A 19351-nucleotide genomic window follows, 5' to 3' on the forward strand; every position below is an offset into this window, starting at 1 on the left:
AATGAGAGGGGATCTCATTGAAACGTATAAAATTCTGACAGGGCTGGACAGACTGGATGCGGGGAGGATGTTTCCCCTGGCTGGGGGGTCTAGAACGAGGGGTCACAGTCTCAGGATACGGGGTAGGACATTTAGGACTGAGAGGAGGAGAAATTTCTTCACTCAGAGGGTGGTGAACCTGTGGAATTCTCCACCACAGAAGGCTGTGGAGGACAAGTCACTGAATATATTTAAGAAGGAGATGGATAGATTTCTAGACACAAAAGGCATCAAGGGGTATGGGGAGAGAGCGGGAATATGGGATTGAGATAGAGGATCAGCCAGGATCATATTGAATGGCGGAGCAGGCTCGATAGGCCGAATGGCCGACTCCTGCTCCTATTTTTCTGTTTTTGTGTTTCCTTCTTTCCTTCAATCCTTCCTTCCTTCCTCCCTCCCTCCCTCCCTCCCTCTGAACTCCCCTCTTGTGTCAGCCTGTGTCTCAGTGGGTAGCACTCTCGCCTCTGAGTCAGAAGCTTGTGGGTTCAAGTCCCCACTCCATGGGACTTGACCCCAAAAATCTAGGCTGACACTCCATTGCTGAGGGAGCGCTGCACTGTCGGAGGTAGATGTATATACTCTAGGACTCGAGCTCCATAATCCAGGCCCACACTCCCCGGTGCCAGTAATGAGGGAGCGCTGCACTGTCGGAAGTAGATGTATATACTCTAGGACTCGAGCCCCATAATCCAGGCCCACACTCCCCGGTGCCAGTACTGAGGGAGCGCTGCACTGTCGAAGGTAGATGTATATACTCTAGGACTCGAGCCCCATAATCCAGGCCCAAACTCCCCGGTGCCAGTACTGAGGGAGCACTGCACTGTCGGAGGTAGATGTATATACTCTAGGACACGAGCCCCATAATCCAGGCCCACACTCCCCGGTGCCAGTACTGAGGGAGCGCTGCACTGTCGGAGGTAGATGTATATACTCTAGGACTCGAGCCCCATAATCCAGGCCCACACTCCCCGGTGCCAGTACTGAGGGAGCGCTGCACTGTCGGAGGTAGATGCATATACTCTAGGACTCGAGCCCCATAATCCAGGCCCACACTCCCCGGTGCCAGTACTGAGGGAGCGCTGCACTGTCTGAGGTAGATGTATATACTCTAGGACTCGAGCTCTATAATCCAGGCCCACACTCCCCGGTGCCAGTACTGAGGGAGCGCTGCACTGTCGGAGGTAGATGCATATACTCTGGGACTCGAGCCCCATAATCCAGGCCCAAACTCCCCGGTGCCCGTACTGAGGGAGTGCTGCACTGTCGGAGGTAGATGTATATACTCTAGGACACGAGCCCCATAATCCAGGCCCACACTCCCCGGTGCCAGTACTGAGGGAGCGCTGCACTGTCGGAGGTAGATGTATATACTCTAGGACTCAAGCCCCATAATCCAGGCCCACACTCCCCGGTGCCAGTACTGAGGGAGCACTGCACTGTCGGAGGTAGATGTATATACTCTAGGACTCGAGCCCCATAATCCAGGCCCACACTCCCCGGTGCCAATACTGAGGGAGCGCTGCACGGTCGGAGGTAGATGTATATACTCTGGGACTTGAGCCCCATAATCCAGGCCCACCCACACTCCCCGGTGCCAGTGCTGAGGGAGCGCTGCACTGTCGGAGGTAGATGTATATACTCTAGGACTCGAGCCCCATAATCCAGGCCCACACTCCCTGGTGCCAGTACTGAGGGAGTGCTGCACTGTCGGAGGTAGATGTATATACTCTAGGACTGGAGCCCCATAATCCAGGCCCACACTCCCCGGTGCCAGTACTGAGGGAGCGCTGCACTGTCGGAGGTAGATGTATATACTCTAGGACTCGAGCTCTATAATCCAGGCCCACACTCCCCGGTGCCAGTACTGAGGGAGCGCTGCACTGTCGGAGGTAGATGTATATACTCTAGGACTCGAGCCCCATAATCCAGGCCCACACTCCCCGGTGCCAGTACTGAGGGAGCGCTGCACTGTCGAAGGTAGATGTATATACTCTAGGACTCGAGCCCCATAATCCAGGCCCAAACTCCCCGGTGCCAGTACTGAGGGAGCACTGCACTGTCGGAGGTAGATGTATATACTCTAGGACACGAGCCCCATAATCCAGGCCCACACTCCCCGGTGCCAGTACTGAGGGAGCGCTGCACTGTCGGAGGTAGATGTATATACTCTAGGACTCGAGCCCCATAATCCAGGCCCACACTCCCCGGTGCCAGTACTGAGGGAGCGCTGCACTGTCGGAGGTAGATGTATATACTCTAGGACTCGAGCTCTATAATCCAGGCCCACACTCCCCGGTGCCAGTACTGAGGGAGCGCTGCACTGTCGGAGGTAGATGCATATACTCTGGGACTCGAGCCCCATAATCCAGGCCCAAACTCCCCGGTGCCCGTACTGAGGGAGTGCTGCACTGTCGGAGGTAGATGTATATACTCTAGGACACGAGCCCCATAATCCAGGCCCACACTCCCCGGTGCCAGTACTGAGGGAGCGCTGCACTGTCGGAGGTAGATGTATATACTCTAGGACTCAAGCCCCATAATCCAGGCCCACACTCCCCGGTGCCAGTACTGAGGGAGCACTGCACTGTCGGAGGTAGATGTATATACTCTAGGACTCGAGCCCCATAATCCAGGCCCACACTCCCCGGTGCCAATACTGAGGGAGCGCTGCACGGTCGGAGGTAGATGTATATACTCTGGGACTTGAGCCCCATAATCCAGGCCCACCCACACTCCCCGGTGCCAGTGCTGAGGGAGCGCTGCACTGTCGGAGGTAGATGTATATACTCTAGGACTCGAGCCCCATAATCCAGGCCCACACTCCCTGGTGCCAGTACTGAGGGAGTGCTGCACTGTCGGAGGTAGATGTATATACTCTAGGACTGGAGCCCCATAATCCAGGCCCACACTCCCCGGTGCCAGTACTGAGGGAGCGCTGCACTGTCGGAGGTAGATGTATATACTCTAGGACTCGAGCTCTATAATCCAGGCCCACACTCCCCGGTGCCAGTACTGAGGGAGCGCTGCACTGTCGGAGGTAGATGTATATACTCTAGGACTCGAGCCCCATAATCCAGGCCCACACTCCCCGGTGCCAGTACTGAGGGAGCGCTGCACTGTCGGAGGTAGATGTATATACTCTAGGACTCGAGCTCCATAATCCAGGCCCACACTCCCCGGTGCCAGTACTGAGGGAGCGCTGTACTGTCGGAGGCAGATGTATATACTCTAGGACTCGAGCCCCATAATCCAGGCCCACACTCCCCGGTGCCAGTACTGAGGGAGTGCTGCACTGTCGGAGGTAGATGTATATACTCTAGGACTCGAGCTCCATAATCCAGGCCCACACTCCCCAGTGCCAGTACTGAGGGAGTGCTGCACTGTTGGAGGTAGATGTATATACTCTGGGACTCGAGCTCCATAATCCAGGCCCACACTCCCCGGTGCCAGTACTGAGGGAGCGCTGCACTGTCAGAGGTAGATGTATATACTCTAGGACTCGAGCCCCATAATCCAGGCCCACACTCCCCGGTGCCAGTACTGAGGGAGCTCTGCACTGTCGGAGGTAGATGTATATACTCTAGGACTCGAGCTCCATAATCCAGGCCCACACTCCCCGGTGCCAGTACTGAGGGAGCGCTGCACTGTCGGAGGTAGATGTATATACTCTGGGACTCGAGCCCCATAATCCAGGCCCACACACCCCGGTGCCAGTATTGAGGGAGTGCTGCACTGTCGGAGGTAGATGTATATACTCTAGGACTCGAGCTCCATAATCCAGGCCCACACTCCCCAGTGCCAGTACTGAGGGAGTGCTGCACTGTTGGAGGTAGATGTATATACTCTGGGACTCGAGCTCCATAATCCAGGCCCACACTCCCCGGTGCCAGTACTGAGGGAGCTCTGCACTGTCGGAGGTAGATGTATATACTCTAGGACTCGAGCTCCATAATCCAGGCCCACACTCCCCGGTGCCAGTACTGAGGGAGCGCTGCACTGTCGGAGGTAGATGTATATACTCTAGGACTCGAGCCCCATAGTCCAGGCCCACACTCCCCGGTGCCAGTACTGAGGGAGCGCTGCACTGTTGGAGGTAGATGTATATACTCTAGGACTCGAGCTCCATAATCCAGGCCCACACTCCCCAGTGCTAGTACTGAGGGAGAGCTGCACTGTCGGAGGTAGATGTATATACTCTAGGACTCGAGACACATAATCCAGGCCCACACTCCCCGGTGCCAGTACTGAGGGAGCGCTGCACTGTTGGAGGTAGATGTATATACTCTAGGACTCGAGCTCCATAATCCAGGCCCACACTCCCCAGTGCTAGTACTGAGGGAGAGCTGCACTGTCGGAGGTAGATGTATATACTCTAGGACTCGAGCCCCATAATCCAGGCCCACACTCCCCGGTGCCAGTACTGAGGGAGCGCTGCACTGTCGGAGGTAGATGTATATACTCGGGAACTCGAGCCCCATAATCCAGGCCCACACTCCCCGGTGCCAGTACTGAGGGAGCGCTGCACTGTCGGAGGTAGATGTATATACTCTAGGACTCGAGCCCCATAACCCAGGCCCACACTCCCCGGTGCCAGTACTGAGGGAGCGCTGCACTGTCGGAGGTAGATGTATATACTCTAGGACTCGAGACACATAATCCAGGCCCACACTCCCCGGTGCCAGTACTGAGGGAGCCGCTGCACTGTCGGAGGTAGATGTATATACTCTAGGACTCGAGCCCCATAATCCAGGCCCACACTCCCCGGTGCCAGTACTGAGGGAGTGCCGCACTGTCGGAGGTGCCGTCTTTCGGGATGAGACATTAAACCGGGGCCCCGTCTGCCCTCTCAGGTGGACGTAAAAGATCCCACGGCCACTATTTCGAAGAAGAGCAGGGGCGGGGGCGGGAGTTCTCCCCGGTGTCCTGGGGCCAATATTTATCCCTCAACCAACATCACTAAAACAGATGATCCGGTCATTACCACATTGCTGTTTGCGGGAGCTTGCTGTGCGCAAATTGGCTGCCGCGTTTCCTACATTACAACAGTGGCCACACTTCACAAAGTACTTCATTGGCTGCAAAGCGCTTTGAGACGTCTGGTGGTCGTGAAAGGCGCTATAGAAATGCAAGTCTCTCTTTCTTTATCGTGAAGAGTGAAGAAATTTCTCCTCATCTCAGTCCTCAATGGCCGACCCCTTATCCTGAGACTGTGACCCCTGGTTCGAGACTCCCCAGCCATAGAAACATAGAAGATGGGAGCAGGAGTCGGCCATTCGGTCCCTCGAGCCTGCTCCGCCATTCAATGAGATCATGGCTGATCATCCAAATTCAGTACCCTGTCCCTGCCTTCTCCCCATACCCCTTGATCCCTTTAGCCTTAAGAAATATATCCAACTCCTTCTTGAATATATTTAATGAATTGGCCTCCACTGCCTTCTGTGGTAGAGAATTCCACAGGTTCACCACTCTCTGGGTGAATAAATTTCTCCTCATCTCAGTCCTAAATGGCTTACCCCTTATCCTTAGACTGTGACCCCTGGTTCTGGACTCCCCCGCCATCGGGAACATCCTTCCTGCATCTAGTCTGTCTAGTCCTGTTAGAATTTTATAAGTTTCAATGAGATCCCCTCTCATTCTTCTAAACCCCAGCGAGTATAAGCCCAAGCGACCCAATCTCTCCTCATACGTCATTCCTGCCATCCCAGGTATCAGTCTGGTGAATCTTCGCTGCACTCCTTCCATGGCAAGAACATCCTTCCTCAGATAAGGCGACCAAAACTGCACACAATACTCAAGGTGTGGTCTCACCAAGGCCCTGTACAACTGCAGCAAGACATCCTTGTTCCTGTACTGAAACCCTCTCGCTACGAAGGCCAACATACCATTTGCCTTCTTAACCGCCTGCTGCACCTGCATGCTTACTTTCAGCGACTGGTGCACAAGGACACCCAGGTTCCCGTTGCACTTCCCCTTCTCCCAATCTATTGCCATTCAGATAATAATCTGCCTTCCTGTTTTTGACACCAAAGTGGATAACCTCGCATTTATCCACGTTATATTGCATCTGCCCAATCACCCAACCTGTCCAAATCATACTGGAGTTTCTCGGCATCCTCCTCACAGCACACACGCCCACCCAGCTTTGTGTCGTCTGCAAACTTGGAGATATTGCATCTAGTTCCCTCGTCCAGATCATTAATATATATTGTGAATAGCTGGGGTCCAAGGACCAATCTCTGCGATACCCCACTAGTTAATGTGCATCAGTCCCTGAAGGTGGCGGGACATATTGAGAGAGCGGTTAGCGAAGCATATGGGATCTAGGGCTTCATAAATAGAGGTATTGAGTACAAAAGTAGAGAAGTTATGCTGAACCTTTATAAAGCGCTGGTTAGGCCACAACTGGCGTATTGCGTCCAGTTCTGGTCACCACACTTTAGGAAGGATGTGAAGGCCCTTGCGAGGGTGCGGAGGAGATTTACCAGAATAATTCCGGGGATGGGGGATCTTAGCTACAAGGACAGGTTGGAGAAGCGGGATTTGTTTTCATTCGAGCAAAGGAGGTTGAGGGGCGATTTGATCGAGGTGTACAAGATTATGACGGGTTTGGATAGGCTAGACGGGGAAAGGCTGCTCCCACTAGTTGATTGTACAAGGACTAGGGGACACAGATTTAAGGTTCTGGGCAAGAGATACAGGGGGGATGTGAGGAAAAACTTTTTAACGCAGCGAGTGGTGAGGACCTGGAACTCGCTGCCGACGGAAGTGGTGGAAGCGGAGACACTCGATGTTTTCAAGGGGAGGCTGGATAGGCACTTGAGGGAAATAAACTTGCAGGGCTACGGGGATAGAGCGGGGGAATGGGACTGACTGGATTGTTCTACAGAGAGCCGGCACCGACTCGATGGGCCGAATGGCCTCCTTCTGTGCCGTATAGGAAGGATGTGATTGCATTGGAGAGGGTGCAGAGGAGATTCACCAGGGTGTTACCTGGGCTGGAGCGCTTCAGCTATGAAGAGAGACTGGACAGGCTGGGGTTGTTTTCCTTGGAGCAGAGAAGGCTGAGGGAGGGACCTGATTGAGGTGTACAATGTTATGAGGGGCATAGATAGGGTAGATAGAAAGGAACTTTTCCCCTTAGCAGAGGGGTCAATAATCAGGGGGCATAGTTTCAAGGTAAGGGGCAGGAGGTTTAGAGGGGATTTGAGGAAAAACTTTTTCACCCAGAGGGTGGTTGGAATCTGGAACTCACTGCCTGAAAGGGTGGTAGAGGCAGGAACCCTCACAACATTCAAGAAGCATTTAGATGAGCACTTGAAACGCCATAGCATACAAGGCTACGGACCAAGTGCTGGAAAATGGGATTAGAATAGACAGGGCTTGATGGCTGGCGCGGACACGACGGGCCGAAGGGCCTCTCTCTGTGCGGTATAACTCTATGACCCTACGGGGGAGAAATTGGGTGAGTAGCGCCACTTGTTAGCGCCTAAAGAGGCAGGCAGTGGCTGTAGCGCCACTGGCCACGCCTCCCGCGAAATTTAGCGGGACGCTAATGGCGGTGCTAGCCGTTAGCGCTGCGCCGCCACCGATGACGTCATCGGTGTGTGCAGCGTCCCGCTACCGCCCCGATCGCCAAATTTGGTAGCACCCCCTGCTTTAACGCCGGTCGCAACTTGCGACCGGTTGAGGGGGGCCTACCTGCGGCGGTAGAGGCGCTGAGGTGCGGGGCGGCCATTTTTTTTGCTGGCCGCCTGCCATCACCTCTCCTCGGTGCCGGGCTCTTTTGCCAGCACTCGCGATCTTTGATCGCGCTGCAGCAGGCCCCTCCCCTTTAAGAAGGGGAGGAAGGCCTGCTGTACCGCAGCGCGCCGTGCCGCAGCGTGTGGCGCTGCGGCATGTTGTGCCGCGACGTTCAGTTGCAGCGCCCCAAGAGGATATGCGGGGCGCCTCGAGTAGCGGCGCGCAAACTGAATTTGCGGCGGGCGGCCGCGACTTCTTCCGGGGCGCTACTTCCGGCGCCCTGGCAAGGCTGGCGCCCCGTGAATTTCTAGGCCTATGACTATGACCGTAGAAAATAAAAACTGAATTACATAGAATATAAGGCGCAGAAACAGGCCATTCGGCCCATCCAGTCCATGCTGGTGTTTACGCTCCACTCGAGCCTCCTCCCATCGTTCCCCATCTAACCCTATCTCAATAACCCTCTATTCCCTTCTCCCTCATCTGCTTATCCAGCCTCCCGTTAAATGCATCTACGCTATTGGCCTCAACCACTCCCTGTGGTAGCAAGTTCCACATTCTCACCACTCTCTGGGTGAAGAAGTTTCTCCTGAATTCCCGATTGGGTTTCTTGGTGACTATCTTATATTGATGGCCTCTAGTTATGCCCCTCCCCACAAGTGGAAACATTCTCTCTCTACCCACTCTTATCAAAACCTTTCATCACTTGAAAGACCTCTATTAGGTCACCCCTCATCTACCAGAAACGCTGTTTACGGAGGTCACGGTCCATCATCAAAGACCCTACCCACCCCAGCCACAGTCTGTTCGCCCTCCTGCCATCTGGGAGACGCTACAGATGCATTCGCACCCGTACGACCAGATTTAGGAACAGCTTCTTTCCCAGGGCTGTCATCCTACTGAACTCCACAAATAAACTCGAAAGCCTGCACGTCTGCCAATGAACTTTATTATGGTTACGTTTATGTATCACAAGCCAAATGAATGTTGAATGTTTAAATGTCTTAATCTAAATGTACACTCTCGGGAGCCGCAAGCCTACATTTCGTTGGACTGCACTTGTGCACTAACAATGACAATAAAAGTTGATTATTATTATTACTTATTAGAATGAGAGGCGATCTTATTGAAACATATAAGATTGTGAAGGGGTTGGATCGGGTGGATGCGGGGAGGATGTTCCCGATGATGGGTGAAACTAGAACTAGGGGGCATAGTCTTAGAATAAGGGGCTGCTCTTTCAAGACTGAGATGAGGAGGAACTACTTCACTCAGAGGGTGGTAGGTCCATGGAATATGCTGCCCCAAAAAGCTGCAGAAGCTACATCATTACATAAATTTAAAACAGAAATAGACAGTTTCCTAGAAGTAAAGGGAATTAAGGGTTACGGGGAGCGGGCAGGAATTTGGACATGAGTCTAGGTTCGGATCGGTCATGGCCCTGTGGGTAGCGGAGCGGGCCCAGGGGCCGTGTAGCCTGATCCTGCTCCTATTTCGTGTGTCGAATTCTGTTAGATTCAGGAGATGGTTCTGTGATAGTGGATTGGCGGTTAGGATCAGATCAGCCATGATCTTATTGAATGGCGGAGCAGGCTCGAGGGGCCGATTGACCTACTCCTGCTCCTATTTCTTATGTTCTTATGTTCTCTTTTCAAGAGAAAAGAGACCCAGCCTGTCCATCCTTTCCTGATATGTAAACCCTTGCATTTCTGGGATCATCCTTGTAAATCTTCTCCTACCTGCACCTTCTCCGGCAAGGGGATCGAGGGAGACAGGTGAACAAATCACTAAAAGTAGCAGCGGAGGTCAGCAAAGCAATTAAAACTGTTAACAAAGCTCTGGGATTTATCTCTAGGGGGACAGAATTCAAAAGTGGGGAAGATGTGTTAAACATATATAGGACCCTGGTCAGGCCACACTTGGAGCAGTGTGTGCAGTTCTGGTCTCCATATACCTTGGTTAGAACACACTTAGAGCACTGTGCACAGTTCTGGTCTCCATATACCTTGGTTAGACCACACTTAGAGCACTGTGCACAGTTCTGGTCTCCATATACCTTGGTTAGACCACACTTGGAGCACTGTGCACAGTCCTGGTCTCCATATCCCTTGGTTAGACCACACTTGGAACACTGTGCACAGTTCTGGTCTCCATATACCTTGGTTAGACCACACTTGGAGCACTGTGCACAGTTCTGGTCTCCATATACCTTGGTTAGACCACACTTGGAGCACTGTGCACAGTCCTGGTCTCCATATCCCTTGGTTAGACCACACTTGGAACACTGTGCACAGTTCTGGTCTCCATATACCTTGGTTAGACCACACTTGGAGCGCTGTGCACAGTTCTGGTCTCCATATACCTTGGTTAGACAACACTTGGAGCACTGTGCACAGTTCTGGTCTCCATATACCTTGGTTAGACCACACTTGGAGCACTGTGCACAGTTCTGATCTCCATATACCTTGGTTAGACCACACTTGGAGCACTGTGCACAGTTCTGGTCTCCATATACCTTGGTTAGACCACACTTGGAGCACTGTGCACAGTTCTGGTCTCCATATACCTTGGTTAGACCACACTTGGAGCACTGTGCACAGTTCTGGTCTCCATATCCTTTGGTTAGACCACACTTGGAGCACTGTGCACAGTTCTGGTCTCCATATACCTTGGTTTGACCACATTTGGAGCACCGTGCACAGTTCTGGTCTCCATATACCTTGGTTAGACCACACTTAGAGCACTGTGCACAGTTCTGGTCTCCATATACCTTGGTTAGACCACACTTAGAGCATTGTGCACAGTTCTGGTCTCCATATCCCTTGGTTAGACCACACTTGGAGCACTGTGCACAGTTCTGGTCTCCATATACCTTGGTTAGACCACACTTGGAGCACTGTGCACAGTTCTGGTCTCCGTATCACTTGGTTAGACCACACTTGGAGCACTGTGCACAGTTCTGGTCTCCATATCCCTTGGTTAGACTGCACTTGGAGCAGTGTGCACAGTTTTGGTCAACATACACCTTGGTTAGACCACACTTGGAGCACTGTGCACAGTTCTGGTCTCCATATACCTTGGTTAGACCACACTTGGAGCACTGTGCACAGTTCTGGTCACCATATACCTTGGTTAGACCACACTTGGAGCACTGTGCACAGTTCTGGTCTCCATATAACTTGGTTAGACCACACTTGGAGCACTGTGCACAGTTCTGGTCTTCATATCCCTTGGTTAGACCGCACTTGGAGCAGTGTGCACAGTTCTGGTCACCATACTCCTTGGTTAGACCACACTTGGAGCTCTGTGCACAGTTCTGGTCTCCATATACCTTGGTTAGACCACACTTGGCGCACTGTGCACAGTTCTGGTCACCATATACATTGGTTCGACCACACTTGGAGCGCTGTGCACATTTCTGGTCTCCATATACCTTGGTCAGGCCGCACTTGGAGCACTGTGCGCAGTTCTGGCCTCCATATACCTTGGTCAGGCCGCACTTGGAGCACTGTGCACAGTTCTGGTCTCCATATACCTTGGTTAGACCACACTTGGAGCATTGTGCACAGTTCTGGTCTCCATATACCTTGGTTAGACCACACTTGGAGCGCTGTGCACAGTTCTGGTCTCCGTATACCTTGGTTAGACCACACTTAGAGCATTGTGCAAAGTTCTGGTCTCCATATACCTCCTCCAGCCCTACAATTCTCATCCTCCTGTTCAAATCCTTCCATGGCCCTCGCCCCCTCCCAATCACTGTAACCTCCTCCAGCCCTACAATTCTCATCCTCCTGTTCAAATCCCTCCATGGCCCCTCGTCCCCTCCCTATCTCTGTAACCTCCTCCAGCCCCTACAATTCTCATCCTCCAGTTCAAATCCCTGCATGGCCCTCGCCCCCTCCCTATCTCTGTAACCTCCTCCATCCCTACAATTCTCAACCTCCTGTCCAAATCCCTCCATGGCCCCTCGCCCCCTCCCTATCTCTGTAAGCTCCTCCAGCCCTACAATTTTCATTCTCCTGCTCAAATCCCTCCGTGGCCCCTCGCCCCCTCCCTATCTCTGTAAGCTCCTCCAGCCCTACAATCCTCATACTCCTGTTCAAATCCCTCCATGGCCCTCGCCCCCTCCCTATCTCTGTAATCTCCTCCAGCCCCTACAATTCTCTACCTCCTGTTCAAATCCCTCCATGGCCCCTCACCCCCTCCCTATCTCTGTAACCTCCTCCAGCCTCTACAATTCTCATCCTGCTGTTCAAATCCCTCCATGTCCCTCGCCCCCCTCCCTATCTCTGTAATCTCCTCCAGCCCCTACAATTCTCATCCTCCTGTTCAAATCCCTCCCTGGCCCTCGCCCCCTCCCTATCTCTGTAACTTCCTCCAGCTTCTAAAATTCTCATCCTCCTGTTCAAATCCCTCCATGTCCCTCGCCCCCCTCCCTATCTCTGTAACCTCCTCCAGCCCTACAATTCTCATCCTCCTGTTCAAATCCCTCCATGGCCCCTCGCCCCCCTCCCTATCTCTGTAACCTCCTCCAGCCCTACAATTCTCATCCTCCTGTTCAAATCACTCCATGGCCCCTCGCCCCCTCCCTATCTCTGTAACCTCCTCCAGCCCCTACAATTCTCATCCTCCTGTTCAAATCCCTCCATGGCCCTCTCCCCTCTCTATCTCTGTAACCTCCTCCAGCCCCAACAATACTCATCCTACTGTTCAAATCCCTCCATGGCCCTCGCCCCTCCCTATCTCTGTAACCTCTTCCAGCCCCTACAATTCTCATCCTCCTGTTCAAATCCCTCCATGGCCCTCTCCCCTCTCTATCTCTGTAATCTCCTCCAGCCCTACAATTCTCATCCTCCTGTTCAAATCCCTCCATGGCCCTCGCCCCCTCCCTATCTCTGTAACCTCCTCCAGCCCTACAATTCTCATCCTCCTGTTCAAATCCCTCCATGGCCCTCGCCCCCTCCCTATCTCTGTAAGCTCCTCCAGCCCTACAATCCTCATACTCCTGTTCAAATCCCTCCATGGCCCTCGCCCCCTCCCTATCTCTGTAATCTCCTCCAGCCCCTACAATTCTCATCCTCCTGTTCAAATCCCTCCATGGCCCTCGCCCCCCTCCATATCTCTGTAACCTCCTCCAGCCCCTACAATTCTCTACCTCCTGTTCAAATCCCTCCATGGCCCCTCACCCCCTCCCTATCTCTGTAACCTCCTCCAGCCCTACAATTCTCATCCTCCTGTTCAAATCCCTCCATGGCCCCTCGCCCCCCTCCCTAACTCTGTAATCTCCTCCAGCCCCCTACAATTCTCATCCTCCTGTTCAAATCCCTCCATGGCCCTCGCCCCCTCCCTATCTCTGTAACCCCCTCCAGCCCCTACAATTCTCATCCTCCTGTTCAAATCCCTCCATGGCCCCTCGCCCCCTCCCTATCTCTGTAACCTCCTCCAGCTCTACAATTCTCATCCTCCTGTTCAAATCCCTCCATGGCCCCTCGCCCCCTCCCTATCTCTGTAACCTCCTCCAGCCCCTACAATTCTCATCCTCCTGTTCAAATCCCTCCATGGCCCCTCGCCCCCTCCCTATCTCTGTAACCTCCTCCAGCCTCTACAATTCTCATCCTCCTGTTCAAATCCCTCCATGGCCCCTCGCCCCCTCCCTATCTCTGTAACCTCCTCCAGCCTCTACAATTCTCATTCTCCTGTTCAAATCCCTCCACGGCCCCTCGCCCCCCTCCCTATCTCTGTAACCTCCTCCAGCCCCTACAATTCTCATCCTCCTGTTCAAATCCCTCCATGGCCCTCGCCCCCTCCCTATCTCTGTAACCTCCTCCAGCCCCTACAATTCTCATCCTCCTGTTCAAATCCCTCCATGGCCCTCGCCCCCCTCCCTATCTCTGTAACCTCCTCCAGCCCCTACAATTCTCATCCTCCTGTTCAAATCCCTCCATGGCCCTCGCCCCCTCCCTATCTCTCTAACCTCCTCCAGCCCCTACAATTCTCATCCTCCTGTTCAAATCCCTCCATGGCCCCTCGCCCCCTCCCTATCTCTGTAACCTCCTCCAGCCCCTACAATTCTCATCCTCCTGTTCAAATCCCTCCATGGCCCTCGCCCCCTCCCTATCTCTGTAACCTCCTCCAGCCCCTACAATTCTCATCCTCCTGTTCAAATCCCTCCATGGCCCTCGCCCCCTCCCTATCTCTGTAACCTCCTCCAGCCCCTACAATTCTCATCCTCCTGTTCAAATCCCTCCCTGGCCCTCACCCCCTCCCTATCTCTGTAACCTCCTCCAGCCCCTACAATTCTCATCCTCCTGTTCAAATCCCTCCATGGCGCTCTCCCCTCTCTATCTCTGTAACCTCCTCCAGCCCCTACAATTCTCATCCTACTGTTCAAATCCCTCCATGGCCCTCGCCCCTCCCTATCTCTGTAACCTCTTCCAGTCCCTACAATTCTCATCCTCCTGTTCAAATCCCTCCATGGCCCTCTCCCCTCTCTATCTCTGTAATCTCCTCCAGCCCTACAATTCTCATCCTCCTGTTCAAATCCCTCCATGGCCCTCGCCCCCTCCCTATCTCTGTAACCTCCTCCAGCCCTACAATTCTCATCCTCCTGTTCAAATCCTTCCATGGCCCTCGCCCCCTCCCAATCACTGTAACCTCCTCCAGCCCTACAATTCTCATCCTCCTGTTCAAATCCCTCCATGGCCCCTCGTCCCCTCCCTATCTCTGTAACCTCCTCCAGTCCCTACAATTCTCATCCTCCTGTCCAAATCCCTCCATGGCCCCTCGCCCTCCCTATCTCTTTAACCTTCTCCAGCCCCTACAATTTTCATTCTCCTGCTCATATCCCTCCCTATCTCTGTAAGCTCCTCCAGCCCTACAATCCTCATACTCCTGTTCAAATCCCTCCATGGCCCTCGCCCCCTCCCTATCTCTGTAATCTCCTCCAGCCCCTACAATTCTCATCCTCCTGTTCAAATCCCTCCATGGCCCTCGCCCCCCTCCATATCTCTGTAATCTCCTCCAGCCCCTACAATTCTCATCCTCCTGTTCAAATCCCTCCATGGCCCTCGCCCCCTCCCTATCTCTGTAATCTCCTCCAGCCTCTACAATTCTCATCCTGCTGTTCAAATCCCTCCATGTCCCTCGCCCCCCTTCCTATCTCTGTAATCTCCTCCAGCCCTACAATTCTCATCCTCCTGTTCAAATCCCTCCCTGGCCCCTCGCCCCCTCCCTATCTCTGTAACTTCCTCCAGCTTCTAAAATTCTCATCCTCCTGTTCAAATCCCTCCATGTCCCTCGCCCCCTCCCTATCTCTGTAATCTCCTCCAGCCCTACAATTCTCATCCTCGTGTTCAAATCCCTCCCTGGCCCTCGCCCCCTCCCTATCTCTGTAACCTCCTCCAGCCCCTACAATTCTCATCCTCCTGTTGAAATCCCTCCATGGCCCCTCGCCCCCTCCCTGTCTCTGTAACCTCCTCCAGCCCCTACAATTCTCATCCTCCTGTTCAAATCCCTCCATGGCCCCTCGCCCCCCTCCCTATCTCTGTAACCTCCTCCAGCCCTACAATTCTCATCCTCCTGTTCAAATCCCTCCATGGCCCCTCGCCCCCTCCCTATCTCTGTAACCTCCTCCAGCCTCTACAATTCTCATCCTCCTGTTCAAATCCCTCCCTGGCCCTCGCCCCCTCCCTATCTCTGTAACCTCCTCCAGCCCCTACAATTCTCATCCTCCTGTTCAAATCCCTCCATGGCCCTCTCCCCTCTCTATCTCTGTAACCTCCTCCAGCCCCTACAATTCTCATCCTACTGTTCAAATCCCTCCATGGCCCTCGCCCCTCCCTATCTCTGTAACCTCTTCCAGCCCCTACAATTCTCATCCTCCTGTTCAAATCCCTCCATGGCCCTCTCCCCTCTCTATCTCTGTAACCTCCTCCAGCCCCTACAATTCTCATCCTACTGTTCAAATCCCTCCATGGCCCTCTCCCCTCTCTATCTCTGTAACCTCCTCCAGCCCCTACAATTCTCATCCTACTGTTCAAATCCCTCCATGGCCCTCGCCCCTCCCTATCTCTGTAACCTCCTCCAGCCCCTACAATTCTCATCCTCCTGTTCAAATCCCTCCATGGCCCTCTCCCCTCTCTATCTCTGTAACCTCCTCCAGCCCTACAATTCTCATCCTCCTGTTCAAATCCCTCCATGGCCCTCGCCCCCTCCCTATCTCTGTAACCTCCTCCAGCACTACAATTCTCATCCTCCTGTTCAAATCCTTCCATGGCCCTCGCCCCTTCCCAATCACTGTAACCTCCTCCAGCCCTACAATTCTCATCCTCCTGTTCAAATCCCTCCATGGCCCCTCGTCCCCTCCCTATCTCTGTAACCTCCTCCAGCCCCTACAATTCTCTACCTCCTGTTCAAATCCCTCCATGGCCCCTCGCCCCCCTCCCTATCTCTGTAATCTCCTCCAGCCCCTACAATTCTCATCTTACTGTTCAAATCCCTCCATGGCCCTCACCCCCTCCCTATCTCTGTAACCTCCTCCAGCCCCTACAATTCTCATCCTTCTGTTCAAATCCCTCCATGGCCCTCACCCCCTCCCTATCTCTGTAACCTCCTCCAGCCCCTACAATTCTCATCCTCCTGTTCAAATCCCTCCATGGCCCTCGCCCCCTCCCAATCTCTGTAACCACCTCCAGCCCTGCATCCTCCCGAGATCTCTGCGCTCCTCCAATTCTGGCGTCTTGAGCATCCCCGATTTCCATCGCTCCACCATTGGCGGCCGTGCCTTCAGCTGCCTGGGCCCCGAGCTCTGGAATTCCGTCCCTAAACCTCTCCGCCTCTCTCTCCTCCTTTAAGACGCTCCTTAAAACCGACCTCTTTGACCCAACTTTCGGTCACCTGCCCTAATATCTCCTTATGTGGCTCGGTGTCAGATTCTGTTTGATAATCGCTCCTGTGAAGCACCCTGGGACGTTTTACTACACTAAAGGCCCGGGATAGATGAGAGTTTTTGCTCTTGTATCTTCAGTCCTTCTCTACCTGGTCAAACTCCCCCTGACCATCGAATGGTGACCAAAACATTGTCCTAATGCTCCAGCATCTTGCCCAGTGCTGCCCGCGTTCTCTTAACTCTCTAACCTCAGAGACAGCGGAGCCACGAACTTACGTTTACAGACGGGGGCGACGTGGGTCCAGGTCCCATTTTCCTGGCAGGAGTTGGACTTAGTTCCTTGAAGGTAGAACCTGTTGGGGAGGTCAGATAGAGAGGGAGTAAACGGGTGGTGTAACTCCCAGACCCAGAGGGGTGAGAGACAGTGTCTGACCCACTGGCCCATCCAATCCTCCATTAGAGAGAGAGGGGCCCTTACAGAGTAAAGCTCCCTCTATACTGTCCCATCAAACACTCCCAGTGCAGGTACAGCACGGGTTAGATACAGAGTAAAGCTCCCTCTACACTGTCCCAACAAACACTCCCAGGGCAGGTACAGCACGGGTTAGATACAGAGTAAAGCTCCCTCTACACTGTCCCATCAAACACACCCAGGGCAGGTACAGCACGGGTTAGATACAGAGTAAAGCTCCCTCTACACTGTCCCATCAAACACTCCCAGGGCAGGTACAGCACGGGTTAGATACAGAGTAAAGCTCCCTCTACACTGACCCATCAAACACTCCCAGGGCAGGTACAGCACGGGTTAGTTACAGGGTAAAGCTCCCTCTACACTGACCCATCAAACACTCCCAGGGCAGGTACAGCACGGGTTAGATACAGAGTAAAGCTCCCTCTACACTGTCCCATCAAACACTCCCAGGGCAGGTACAGCACGGGGTTAGATACAGAGTAAAGCTCCCTCTACACTGTCCCAAGAAACACTCCCAGGGCAGGTACAGCACGGGTTAGTTACAGGGTAAAGCTCCCTCTACACTGTCCCATCAAACACTCCCAGGGCAGGTACAGCACGGGTTAGTTACAGAGTAAAGCTCCCTCTACACTGTCCCATCAAACACTCCCAGGGCAGGTACAGCACGGGTTAGTTACAGAGTAAAGCTCCCTATACACTGTCCCATCAAACACTCCCAGGGCAGGTACAGCACGGAGTTCGATACAGAGTAAAACTCCCTCGACACTGTCCCATCAAACACTCCCAGGGCAGGTACAGCACGGGTTAGATACAGAGTAAAGCTCCCTCTACACTGTCCCATCAAACACTCCCAGGGCAGGTACAGCACGGGGTTAGATACAGAGTAAAGCTCCCTCTACACTGTCCCATCAAACACTCCCAGGGCAGGTACAGCACAGCTTAGATACAGAGTAAAGCTCCCTCTACACTGTCTGATCAAACACACCCAGGGCAGGTACAGCACGGGTTAGATACAGAGTAAAGCTCCCTCTACACTGTCAGATCAAACACACCCAGGGCAGGTACAGCACGGGGTTAGATACAGAGTAAAGCTCCTTCTACACTGTCCCATCAAACGCACCCAGCGCAGGTACAGCACGGGGTGAGATACAGAGTAAAGCTCCCTCTACACTGTCCCATCAAACACTCCCAGGGCAGGTACAGCACGGGGTTAGATACAGAGTAAAGCTCCCTCCACACTATCACATCAAACACTCCCAGGGCAGGTACAGCACGGGGTTAGATGCAGAGTAAAGCTCCCTCTACACTGTCCCATCAAACACTCCCAGGGCAGGTGCAGCACGGGTTAGTTACAGAGTAAAGCTCCCTCTACACTGTCCCATCAAACACTCCCAGCGCAGGTACAGCACGGGGTTAGATACAGAGTAAAGCTCCCTCTACACTGTCCATCAAACACTCCCAGCGCAGGTACAGCACGGGGTTAGATACAGAGTAAAGCTCCCTCTACACTGTCCCATCAAACACTCCCAGGGCAGGTACAGCACGGGTTAGATACAGAGGAAAGCTCCCTCTACACTGTCCCATCAAACACTCCCAGGGCAGGTACAGCACAGCTTAGATACAGAGTAAAGCTCCCTCTACACTGTCCCATCAAACTCTCCCAGGGCAGGTACAGCACGGGGTTAGATACAGAGTAAAGCTCCCTCTACACTGTCCCATCAGACACTCCCAGGGCAGGTACAGCACGGGTTAGATACAGAGGAAAGCTCCCTCTACACTGTCCCATCAAACACTCCCAGGGCAGGTACAGCACGGGGTTAGATACAGAGTAAAGCTCCCTCTACACTATCACATCAAACACTCCCAGGGCAGGACAGCACGGGGTTAGATGCAGACTAAAGCTCCCTCTACACTGTCCCATCAAACATTCCCAGGGCAGGTACAGCACGGGTTAGATACAGAGTAAAACTCCCCCTACACTGTCCCATCAAAAACTACCGGGGCAGGTACAGCACGGGTTAGATGCAGAGTAAAGCTCCTCTACACTGTCTGATCAAACACACCCAGGGCAGGTACAGCACGGGGTTAGATGCAGAGTAAAGCTCCCTCTACACTGTCCCATCAAACACTCCCAGGGCAGGTACAGCACGGGTTAGATACAGAGTAAAGCTCCCTCTACACTGTCCCATCAAACACTCCCGGGGCAGGTACAG

At 53.4% G+C, this 19351-nt stretch overlaps 1 protein-coding gene across 1 annotated transcript in view; it reads right to left on the bottom strand.

The window, feature by feature from the left end:
* LOC147084790 (beta-2-glycoprotein 1-like) overlaps positions 1-19351 on the bottom strand; it is a 53887-nt gene that overhangs the window by 16982 nt on the left and 17554 nt on the right. Inside the window, exon 2 of the mRNA XM_085979506.1 lies at positions 16943-17019. The gene's annotated coding sequence lies outside the window, so the exon portion shown is untranslated. The remainder of the gene's footprint in view (positions 1-16942; positions 17020-19351) is intronic.

The sequence above is a fragment of the Somniosus microcephalus genome, unplaced genomic scaffold, assembly GCF_052327205.1.
Source record: "Somniosus microcephalus isolate GS21.2 unplaced genomic scaffold, FLI_Smic_1.0 unresolved_chr9, whole genome shotgun sequence".
Classification (NCBI taxonomy): domain Eukaryota; kingdom Metazoa; phylum Chordata; class Chondrichthyes; order Squaliformes; family Somniosidae; genus Somniosus; species Somniosus microcephalus.